At 36.8% G+C, this 12797-nt stretch overlaps 1 protein-coding gene across 1 annotated transcript in view; it reads left to right on the plus strand.

Annotated features, from left to right (window-relative positions):
- Positions 1-9565: 9565 nt before the first annotated feature.
- ADAMTS6 (ADAM metallopeptidase with thrombospondin type 1 motif 6) overlaps positions 9566-12797 on the plus strand; it is a 221523-nt gene continuing 218291 nt past the window's right edge. Inside the window, 1 exon segment of the mRNA XM_014452423.2 lies at positions 9566-9880. The gene's annotated coding sequence lies outside the window, so the exon portion shown is untranslated.

The following is a 12797-nucleotide window of genomic DNA, read 5'->3' on the forward strand; positions in this document are numbered from 1 at the left end:
TGATGCAAAATGCCTGAAAAGAATACCACAGTCTAGCTTTCCCACACCAGATGGTGATGTTAGCCTAACCTAAAAACAAATATTTGTTTTAGCTTGCCACAAAACATATTTAACTTTGTTATTGGTTAATGTGTGCACATGGATTGATTTAGAAGAATTTAAATCTCTATTTGGTTGAAAATTTAAACCAGTTGAATGGGACCTTGTTTAGTCTTATCCTGTGTGTGTTTTTTTTATGGTTGTACATCCCTATTAACATTTCTGGTTCCATTATTTTCCACATCATTATCATATGCACATATAAGTTGTAATGTATCTTTAGGCATCAGTATTGCAGAGGTAAAGAATAAATATTTGGTAGGAAGCTAACTTGTGGGAAATATTTATGGTGTTTTGAAGGTGAGATAGGATTTCCTATCTAATTTTTTTTGCTTATTTTAGGATATAACATGTTTGTTTTGATTATGGAGCATGATATGCATTCTTACTGTGTAATGGCAGCAGGGAAAGGGTTGTTTTCGCTCTAGGACAGTTACATATTATAAAGAAACCAATGGGTTTATTGTTTGTTTGGGTTTTGCTTTTTTGTAAGGAAAAGAATTATAAAAAGTAAGCAAAGTCCTGGCTCAGTTGGTTGAGCATCATCCCGTGCACCAAAAGGTCAGGGCAATGCTCAGGTTTCAGGTTTGGTTCCCATTCAGGGTGCATACAGGGGGCAACTAATCATGTTTCTCTCTTACATTGATCTCACTCTCTCTCTCTCTTTCTCTCTCTCTCTCTCTCTCTCTCTCTCTCTCTCTTTCTCCCTCTCAAAATCAATGAAAAAATATTTTTTAAAAAGTGAGCAAAAAAATCTCTTTAAGAGACTACAAAGTTCCCTAAACATAAAATAGAAAAATGTTAAAATGGACTATATATTTAAAAAAATTTTTTTTTAAAGAATTTCTGTTTATAAAAAAGGAAAACACATTTAGAGAAGAAAACTATAGAATTGGAGAAAGTATTTACTATCTATAGTCAACAAAGAACTCAAATATGAAACGTATATAGAGTGCTCAAAAAATTAATAAGTAGATCTACATCTCAAAATTATATTGATAAAATGACTTTAGAGATACTTAACAATAAAAAATAAATTTCTTGAAAATGTAAAAATAAAGGAGAGAGAGTTTGTTAGACTGTTTGGGCTTCTACAACAAAATAATCCCAACTTGGTAACTTGTAAACAACAGAAGTTTATTTCTCACAGTTCTGGAGGCTGGAAGTCTGAGATCAGGGTGCCAGCGTAGTCAGGTGAGGGCCTTCTTCCTGGTTCATAGCTGTTGCCTTCTCACTCCAATCGTGTACAGCGTGAGGGATTGCTTAGGGTCTCTTTTATAAGAACACTAATCCAAGTTCTAAGGGTTCCACCTAATAACCTAAGCACCGTTCTAAAGCCCCACCTCCTAATACCCATTACATTAGGCATTAGGAATTCAATATATGAATTGGGGGTACAAACATTCAGACCATAGCAGAGACGAATTCTAGTTTCCAACTAAAACTGGAATAGACACACTTCTCCTTCCTGCTACATACAGCTAAAAAGTTTGCTCAGTATTTATAAAACACATGTTAAGAAAACTAAAAAGTGAACTGAAGAAGGTACAGTGGCTAGGGACTTGGTGAATTGGGATTGTGTTTACCAAATGGAAAAGATGGAGAAACAGGTTGAATTCTGTTACACACACTCAAGCAGACATTTAGATATAGGAGTCATTGGCATATAGATATTCTTCAAAGCTATGAAAAGGATACATTAATCAAAGGAAAAATCAGTTGACAGAGAATAGAATGGATATCAGAACCGACCCCTGGGCATTTTATTATTTTCATTTTAGTTTATTTTTATTGATTGGTTTTAGAGAGAAATGGGGAGAGAAACATTGATTTGTTGTTCCGCTTATTTGTGCATTCAGTGGTTGATTCTTGTATGTGTGCTGACCAGGTATCAAACACACAACCTAGTGACTGAGTAGAGAAGGAAGAAGGAACATTGGGATAGGAGGGGAACTAGGAAGAGTCTAGTGTCACAGAACCCAAGGGAAGAAAACACAGCATTCCAAGAAGTTGGGAGTAATCAACTAAATTGAATGTTGCTGGGAGCTCAAATAAGAACCACAAAATTGACGAAGAGAGATTGGCAACATGGATGTCAGAAAAATCATTTAGACTTCACTGAGGTCTCTATTATTTGAATCCCACAACACTTCAATGTATGTTGCTAAATTATATAACTTATTGCATTTTCCCTCATCACACTTTAATTTTGCTTCCAATTCGTAAATGTATGGAGGCAAGGAACTTTGTCTTATTTTTTTATACTTCTTAGTCCTTTGCACAATGCTAAAGAGTAGGTGATTATTAGTAGTATGTCAGAGTCTTTGCTGTACCCTTAAATGAAGCTTTAACTTCGTTTTCTCTTCCTTCTTTTTTAAAAAATATATTTTATTGATTTTTTTACAGAGAGGAAGGGAGAGGGATAGAGAGTTAGAAACATCGATGAGAGAGAAACAACATAGATCAGCTGCCTCCTGCACACCCTCCACCGGGGATGTGCCTGCAACCAAGGTACATGCTCTTGACTGGAATCAAACCTGGGACCCTTCAGTCCGCAGGCCGAGGCTCTATCCACTGAGCCAAACCGGTTAGGGCTCTTCCTTCTTTTTGAATGTTAGATATTTTTTTAATATAGTAATAAACCATTGATTATACCACTCTAAAAAGAAAATAGATAAGGGAAGAGAGGTTAAAATGAAACTATTTTTTTGTCACTCTCTGTGGTAAATGAAAGACTGAAATATGATAAATCATATACAGAATTTCAGTTAGCTTTGCTCATCCATAATATATCATTATATTGATAATTGCAAATTTAAAGTATGAAAGTCTTTCTGAAATTTCCAGATAAATTGTAATAACAAATTACAGTAATCTTATTTTTTAAAATATATTTTTATTGATTTCAGAGACAAAAGGAGAGGGAGAGAGAGATAGAAACATCAATGATGAGAGAGAATCACTGATTGTCTGCCTCCTGCATGCCCCCTACTGGGGATTGAGCCCACAACCTGGGAATGTGCCCTTGCCTGGAAACGAACCCTGGACCCTTCAGTACATAGGCTGACACTTTATCAATTGAGCCAAACCGGCTAAGGCAACAGTAATATTTTTTTTTCATTTTTGTAAAGTTGTATTAATTCCAACTACACAGAGATTAAAATATGGGACAAAATAGGGATTCTATGGAAAGTAACTCACAGGATGATGTGATCGTAAATTCCTAACTGGGCAGGTCATAGGGTAGTCATGCTCCAGGCCTGTAACTTCTTTAGTTAAAGTTTTATCTTTGCCTTAAGCAAGCCTGTCCATTGTTTCTATACTGCTAGGTTGACACATTTTTTGAAATGCTTCTGCAGATCCTTCAGCAACCACACTCAAAAGAGCACATAATCATGTTAACTAGTCTGTAATCTCATCTTTGCTTTCTCCCACCTTCCTTACTCCCCCCTTTAATTTGAAAAGCTAAAACTGTTATTCTCTGGAGCATTGGAAGATCTTGTTTCCCAGCAATTGGCATCAGTTTTGGCTCAAAGAAACTCATAAAAATTCTCTACGTGTTTGGACGTTTCTTAAGTCGACACCATTTACACTAAATACACTGAATGAGCAGATGTTAAACATTTAAAAATAATAATTCCGGTTCTGTTTTTCAAACCAAATTTTACAGATTTAGTTGATGTCCACATTGTGCTCGTCCTTAACCCCATTTGTTTCTCTTGCCCCCCTCCCAGGTAGCTGTGATTTTTAAGATCTCATGTCCTTCCTGTGCACATTTTTGTAAGTTTGAGATATATATTTGGTGAAGCATTAAAAATTTATATAAATGGTATATTATATACATCCTACCCCAATATGAATTGTAATGTGTCCTATTGTAGCATTTCAACTCAATGTTATATAACTTATCCACATTGATACCTTTATATAGTTCATCATTTATCATGTAAAATTCTATTGTAGGAATAGATTACAATTTATTTTCCCATTGGTAATCATTTAGGTGGTTTCCAATTATTCACTGCAACAAATTGTGTTGTTGTAATTATAAATGAGGATTCCCATGTGCAAGAACTTCTTAAGGTTATATACTTAAAAATGCAAGGCCAGGTCAAAGACTAGCACATCTTCCTCTTTATTAGATATTGCCAAATTGCTCTCCATGGTGTTTGCACTTAATTTGTGCTTCCATCAATATTATATCCGATGTCCAGTTTGCTCTATTCTCCCAAACACTTGATATTATTAAATTTTCAGTCTTAGCACTCTAATGAAAGAGAAGCATTTCCATTTCAATGATTGCTAGCAAGATTGAACACTCCCTTAGTCATTTATTGGTCATTAGCTTTTTTTCTCCTGTGACTTTTCTATTCATGTCATTTTCCTATTTTTAATTTTTTTGGCCTCTCTCTCTTGCAGATGAAATAGAGGCCATCTACCAAACCTGACTAGCTCAGGGGAGGCCTGTGTAGCAGGACTTACAAACTCAGAAACCAAAAGTAACCAAATAAAATGGTCTGAACATGCAAATTCCTAGCTAAAGGCCAGACACGGTGGGTAGTCATGTCCTAAGCCTGTAGCTTCCTTGACAAAGGTCAATCTTTACCTAAGTGAGCCTGTCAATTGTCTTTTTTTGTCTAAGACAACATACTTTTGAAATGTCAGAGTAATCTTCTTTTCCAGACCTGCACTAGAGCACAAGACCACAGAATCTCTCATTGCTATCTCAGGCCACGCATACCATTTCTATGGGCTGTAAAGGTCAATTATTAACTAATACTGTATCCACCAATGTAAAAGAAGTGCGTGTCTCTCCATATCGCTTTCTATCCAATCCCAAAGATTTCCACGCTTTGCTTTCTCCCGCCTCCCTAATCTACCACCAATGGATTTCATATAACACTTCTTACGTCTTTTCCTTTTATTCTAATGTATAAAATAAGCTGCAAAACTCCCATTCTCCGGAGCATTTTCTCAATTCATTGAGATTTTGCTCCCTGGCAATTGTCGTCAGTTTGGCTCAACGAAACTCATAAAAACACTCTACAGGTAAGTGGATACGTTTCTTAGTTTCTTATGTTGACAGTCTTATAGATTTGTGATAGTTCTTTCAATATTCTAGATATTTATTATATTTCACTTACATGTGTTACAAATTCTCTTAATCTCTAGCTTATATTTTACTTTTTAGTGGTTTTTAACTTTTTAATTTAAGTTAAATTTATCCATTTTTTGCTCTATGCTTTGAGCTTTCGCATCTTAAGAAATGCTACAATAATCCTTCAAAAGATTAAAAAAATTTGTTTTCACTATATCAAATTCAAATCTCACTGAAAGAATAAAATGTATGTGTAGAAAGTGTATAAACTTTGGTTTTAATGTGTTGAATCTATTTTTTAATTTAATTTTAATTTTTAAAAATTTATTTTAGAGAGAAAGAAACATTGATCTGTTGTTTCACTTAATTTATGCATTCATTGGTTGATTCTTGTATGTGTCCTGACTGGGGATCAAAACCATAACCTTGGCATATTGAGATGATGTTCTAACTAACTGAGCTACTCAGTCAGGGCTTGAATCTGATTTTAATATCTGGGATGTAGAATTCAAAATTTATCATCTTTAGAGATAGTCACCTGCTCCAATTTAATAATTCCAAGCAAGCATAAAATCAGAATTCTTCATCTCTTTTTCTTAAAATACAAGTATAGTCTAATTTTAAGAAATGCCTTAGTTTTTATTTAAAAATTAAGTTAAATTTGCATGCTTATGTATTAAAAATTATGTTAGAAGTCTACTTTTTTACCTTTAAAAGTTTCTTAGTCCCGATTCATTGGCTCTCAAACTTTTCTGACATTGCTTCTATTTTTCAGTCTCTGAAATACATACATACATTAATATATACATGTGTACATACATACATACATACATACAAATTGCTTCCTCTCAAATTTCCATTTATTTCATCTTTATTTCCTGAAAGGACTCTATTCACTTAGATTTATTAGGCTTCCAAGGACCACTCACATAGCTTTTTGTAGGTATAAATAGGGGATTTGTGATCAACTCTACTCTGTCTTCATTTCTTAATTTAACAGAGAAAAGGAAAGCTCTAGGAAAAAGTTTTTGAAGAGTAAAGGATTGGTTGTTAAAATAATTTTAAAGAATTTCTACTGCAACTGAAATTCATTCAGGGTTAAATTTAAATTTGTTTCATATGATTAAATTAAGAACTAATGCCTGGATATTACAGTAAAACATTTCCATACACATGTAAGTGCTATATGTAGTATGAAGATGGCAAGTTATTAATTTAGCATTTATATTTCAGGGTAAAGAATAAATGAGGGAGAACTGATAGATTGAAATAGATGAAAAGAGTTACATAGTTACACTCACTTTGTGAAAATTTATTGGATTGAACACTTTCATCAAGTTTTATATTATGCACTTTTCTGTATGCTTTTATACTTCAATAAAAAGTTTTTTTAAAGAAGACAAGGGCCCTAACCAGTTTGGTTTAGTGGATAGAGCATGAGCCTGAAGACCAAAGGGTTCGATTCTGGTCAAGGGCAGGTGCCTTGGTTGCAGGATTCTCCCCAGCCCCAGCCCTGGTCAGGGCTCAAGCAGGAGGCAACCAATAGATGTGCTTCTCTCACATCAAAGTTTCTCTCTGTCCTTCCTTCTCTCTTCCACGCTCGCTAAAAATCAGTGGAAAAATATCCTCAGCTGAGGATTAAAACAACAACAAAATTTTAAAAAGAAACAAGAGATCAACCTAATGCAATATATGGATCCTGATGCCAATAAAGGGAAGTTTTTAAAAAATCCTTTTTTGCAATTGAGAAAATCTGAAATCTGATGAAATTAAGGAATTATTTTTCTAAGAGTAATAGTGATGTAGTAATGGTTATTTATTTTTTAGTCCTTTTATTTTACTTGAATGTGTGTGCCACAAAACTTGTTTGTTGAAACTGGATGGTGGATACATTGGAGTTTTCTACTTTTGTATGTGTTGGAATTCTCTGTAATGCAATTAAAATGCAAACACACACACACACATGGATCCATTTCTCTCGCTAATAATTTTTCATCCTTACTAATACTGTTTTTTTAAATTCACAGTCATTTGGAGGAGAAAAGGAATCTTTTGGGAAATTTTCATTACTCTGTTTAGACGCAGGATGGCACTCTTTGAATAAGTAATTAGTCAAAGTCCACTTCTCACTGGATAAGCTCCTTTCCTTTACAATATTGCTACTTCCTAGGGCAGTTTGTCTTAGTTGAGAGTAAAAATTGTCAAATAGCTTATAGAAATGATTACTATTCACACCTTAGTTTAGTTTTCTGTGATGGCTGTGTTTATCCACCACCAGTTTTTGAAAAATTAAGGACCAAGTCCACAAAAATTTAAAGGATGGGTTTGATGCAAAAACAGCTCTGTGGCTACTCTTCTTATTTTTGACATTTATAATTATTGCTAGGAGATCAGCCACCTCTTGTGTGCTAATGCAAATATCTATATTTCTATATGAACCATCTTTATTTAAAACTGTGAATGCCAACCACAGAACGCATTTCTACGTTTTCAATGGCATTGAGCCAAATACTACTGATTTAAGGTCAAGATGAGGACTATTGACTGTGGACAGATGCTTTCCCCTTTCAACCCTCAAAAAAAGAATTCTTGGACGTTCTCAGTCTGATTCATGCCTTCTTTTAGCCAACTATTCATGTATTCACCAGAAGAATTACACCTACTACCTCCGGTGTAGGAAGAAAAAAAAAAAATCAAATGAGCAATAATGTTAGCAGAAGCTTGAAACTTAAGCGCCTGTTTTCAGAAAGGTCCTCCTCCCCACCCCCTTCCCTCCGGTCCAATTCCCTTTTCTGGTTCTGGCCATCGGAAATTGACTTGGCGTTAACTACCGACTGGAATTTCAAGGCGTCAATTCCTCCACCCCCACCCCCAACCTTGGAAACTCTTAAACCTCTTCCTATCCTGCACTCAACGGTAGAAACAGATAAATGATGCAGCAGATTCCACCGCTGAAAGACAACATTTGTCCTGAGCTATTTTCACTTTTTTTTCCCCTCTCCTGTTTCCGATTAGTGTGCCAGACTTCGTTTGCTTGCTTAGGACATGGAAAACATGTTTGGGCATTTCCCCCCCAGTTTTATGCCAGTGGCTTTCTCCCAGCAAATGAAAGTGAAAGTGCTACGTTGTAGTGGTGTTTTATCCTTAAAGTATGGACTGGCTTCTGGTGTGTAGGGGGTGGCGGGCGGGAGGGTGGGACTGGGAAGCTTGAAGAACCAGTTCTGAGGTTTTGTTTGTTTATCTTTAGATCACAGCAAGGTTCCTGTCCTCGCTCCCCCTCCGCCCCCCTCTTTTCTGGGGGTCTGACTTTGGATTTATTTTCTTTTGGGCAGTCATTGAAGTTTCATTCAATGTACCGAATTAAAAAAAATACACTCCACTTGTAGCTTTCCCCGGTTGCACTTTAAAACACCATCCAGTCTCACCCTCATCTGGAAATAATGCAAGCTTCTTTCTCTTCCCCCGCTCCCTCCTCCCCCACTTTTTTTTTCCCTTTCCTTTTAAAGCCCCACATAACCTGAAGTCGGTAATCGGATGGAAAATGTGCTGGTCTTAGTTTACTTTCGTCTATACTCCCTTGCTGGGGCAATATAGCTCGTAGAGATGTCTTTTTGAGAGAGGCATTTTGTGCACATGTGGTTACGGAGTCTTGAAATCTGTCACTGATGTGAACTTGCTGTAAGTGTCTTCAAAGGTACTGTTTATGTGCAATTTTTAGTATTTTTGTTGTGTGGATTTAAACATACAAGGAAGAGGACACCAGAGAGCCTAACAGTGACATGAGTTCGTCTCTAAAGTCATTCATCCTCTCCCTCCCCCTTCCTTTTTCCAAGAAACAACTAATCACAAACCAGGCTAGAATTTCTAAAAGAGGTTAGAGGAGGAGGAGGAAAAGAGGCGGAGTGGGGTAGGGGATTGAGGTTAGAAGGGCCAGGGTTTCTCTCATTCACAGGGTGGAAAAGTTGACATTGTCTAAGCCCTTCTGAATGGCTGGTAGTTGGTTACCCCGATTGTACCTCTACCTCCCCTCCCCCTCCACGTGACGGCCCAGGACACATGCGCACCCGACGCCGGCACATCTGCACACTGACGTCAGTGCTCTGCCTCCGAGGAAAAGCTGCCAATATTCTGCTGCAATTCAAAGTTGGCTGGGGGCCGGTAGTGAGACCTACTTCAACAAAACTTTGCTCCTCTTGTCTTCTTTTCTCCTGATACCTTTTGATGCTCTTCACATGTTATTTGCATAGCAAAGGCACTAAGCTGTCCAGGAAGAAAGGGCACCCTTTCCACCCCCAATAAGTCTTTTTTTCTCCCTTCCTTTCTTTTTCCCTTTCCTTTCTTTTTTTTTTTTCTTTCTCTCTCTCTCCTTTTTTTTTTTTTGGCCGGGTGGGGGGCGCGTGCGGGAGAAAAAGGGGGTTTGCAAAGGCAGCATCTCAGGATGATAACCTGGTTGTATTGAAGGCATCTCTTTTTCTGCCAAATCGCAAAGTCCGTTCTCTAAAACCCGGGTTAGCCAGACTATAGGGTTTTATTCTGGCTGCAGAATAACTAACTGACTGCTGTGGCTTTGCAAAGGGGGGCAGAAAAAAAAAAGTTAAGAGAGGAGAAGGGAGTACGTGAGTCGTCCAGTGCAATCTCTATTGTTTGAAACTTACTTTTTATCAGAATTTGAAGATGAAAACGGTAAGGAAGACTTCACAATATTCAATGAAACCTTTTTTTTTTTTTAAAATTAAAGCGTGTGGTTTGCTTGTCTTCCGAATAACGGGTAGAAAACCTTTTTCTCTCTCTCGCTCTGTGTGTGTGTGTGTGTGTATGTGTGTGTGTGTATGTGTGTGTGTGTATGTGTGTATGTGTTTTAATGGCAATGAGTGAGCTTAACTGAACTCATTTTACAGATAGAAATCTTTTTAACTCCAGACTACTCGGGGGTTGGAGAATTCTGGGTCTTGCAAGTATTTTATGATGCAAAAATATATACGTTTATTATAAGAATAGAATATGTTTTGTGAAATATGATTTAATTATAATTATTGTGGTCTTTTAACTCATCACCAAATAGTAATCAGGAAAGTAATAATGATGTGTATTTAAACTGATTTCCAGTTTTCTTAAAGAAAAACCTGCATTTTATGGTTTCATGTCAGTGTCTTAAGTAGCCAGACAAGTGCATAGTTTATGCCTGGGCTCAGAGGGCAGAATTAATGTGCTAGCTGGAGCCCCGATGCTCTAGGATATGTTAAGCTCTTAATAGGCTAATCAAAGAGATGGAAGCGTGTGTTTTTGATTTACTTTTGGCCACTTGGGACGTGCTAGACTCATATCCCTCCGGAGCCTTGAATATCGGGGTATGTCTGTTTATATGGTACATGGGATCAAAGTTTAGGGATTTGGGGGGGGGGTGAGTGCTGGAGGGGTTATTGGAAAGCTGCCTTCTGATAATGTGTACTATAATTCCTGTCTTTAGTAATTTCTTTCCTTGTTGTACTAGAAGAAAAGAGAGCGAGAGAGTGAGAAAGCGCACTGAGAGGGAACAAGAGAGTGAGTTTCTTACTCTTGTTTTTATTTGAGCTGCCGGTGCAACGCGTTTGGGCCAAATGCCAACTGTCTGGGTCACACGCGTTTTATCCAAATAGATTTAGCGCTGCTGTCTGGAAATGGGCTGCTGAATGTTAACTTTAGGATCAACTCAACCAGGGCAGCTCAGACTGTTACCCTCTGTCTGGGCGAAGTGGGGTTGGGGGAAGGGGCATGAGGGTGTACAGAACTGGGCGGGGGCGGGGGTGGGGGGGGGAGAGGAAAGGGGAAACTGAACCATTGCTTGGAACTTTTAGATTTGGATTGGTGGTTTGGATTTTTGAAGAAAGACACTGGAGTGTGATTTTCAGCATATTCTTTTATGTTTAAATATCTTGGACTAATTTTCTTTCTTTTGTTTTTCTTTCTCTTTTTAGCTTATGTTGATTAGACTCAAACTTAGGTGTGGGAATGACAGGTCTCCAAATTCATGCAGGGAAGGAAATGCAAAATAAAACTGGTGTAGTTGAAGGAAATTGAGAAAATTAATTTTGGAGATAATTGTTTTCCTGTGTTTAATCAAAGTGGTAACAGCAATTCTGGCTTATATTAATTTAGTGCTTAAATGTGATCATTGGTGTTTTGGATTTTTTGAAGAATAGTGTATAGAAGCAAATAGTTGGTTTCAAACAAATCAAATTCATTCATTTGCCACAAATGGCAGCCAATGAAATCTATGTTTTGATATTAATATTTTTATGATTCTCAAGGGGAAAAAAATCTCTAACCTCAAAACCTGAAATATTTTAATACTTACCCTGTCTGGGCCAATATGTGTGAGATTAATTCCTATTCTTGTCTACTCTTACCACTTCCTCTTTATTTCCTTAGCAACCACTAGTAGCTACTAGTGGTTTAGGATGGGTATATATGCCAAATCTTATCCTATGTGTGACTTTTGTGAGTGAATAAAGAGAGTTCATATGTTAGGAGAGTACATGGCACATTAGTGGAACATTTCTGGGGGGAAGAAGAAAATGGGCAAGAGGTTGGTTGCTCTCTTGGTTATACCAAAGGACATAGTTGATTATCAACACTTTGAGTTAACCTCAAGAGAAAAAGGTGTTTGTTTTCAGGAGAGAAGTTATAACAGATAATGTATATCCAACTTGACATTTGGAAAAAAAAGTAATTTGGGACATTACATAATTTAGGGCCTGCTTTGGGTAGACTGATGTTTTGTATTTTTGCTTTTGGATCGTTTACTTTTCTTGATAGATACATCTTGATTATACCTTTCCTTGGAAACCAATCTTACAAAGTTGATAAATGACCTGGAAACCTTTGTACTTATAGGCTAGTGGTGTCCTTGGCATATAGTATATGACAATAAATATTTCTTGAGAGACTAAATGGAAAATGAAATGTTAATTTTCACATGTAAAAACTGAACACCTGAAGGGAGCACAGTATTGCTACTTCCTCTGTGAAGACCAGATCAGTCTTAAAATAAACAACCAGGGTTAAGATGGATGAAAGAAGCTGAGAAGGATGTTATACATGTTCTTTTAGCTCCATAATAATAGTTCAGGAGAGGAAATTATTACCTTGGCTACTCCAGATCACTTGAGTGGGAAGTAAAGATGATAGAGCAAAAAAGACAAGTACCCTCCAACCAGGGCAGACTACTGAGGCAGTTACTGTAGTGCACGTTATCTGCTCTTATTTCTGTTTAGCTAGAGTAGCTTTGATCCATGGATGCAGGTAAATGATCCCTTAACTTCACTGGTTGGTGCATTTGTATTAGGAAAAAAGCATATTTGAAATAAAATAAAATGAAAAGTTTTGAATCTTGTTTTCATATTTAGAGTATTGTAAGCCTGGTTATCATGACCTAAATTCTTTACTGTTCAAAAGACGATACAATGCAGTTGATTGATTCTATCATCATTTCCAACTAGTCCACATTTCTGAGGGAAGGAGGAACATAAAACTATTTTTCAAGGAAGGTCTTTGAAAAGTGATGAGTCAGATAACCAGGAGAAGGGGGGAGGGGCTAATATTTGTTTAGCCATTAAAGTGA

The sequence above is a fragment of the Myotis lucifugus genome, unplaced genomic scaffold, assembly GCF_000147115.1.
Source record: "Myotis lucifugus unplaced genomic scaffold, Myoluc2.0 scaffold_0, whole genome shotgun sequence".
Taxonomy (NCBI): Eukaryota; Metazoa; Chordata; class Mammalia; order Chiroptera; family Vespertilionidae; genus Myotis; species Myotis lucifugus.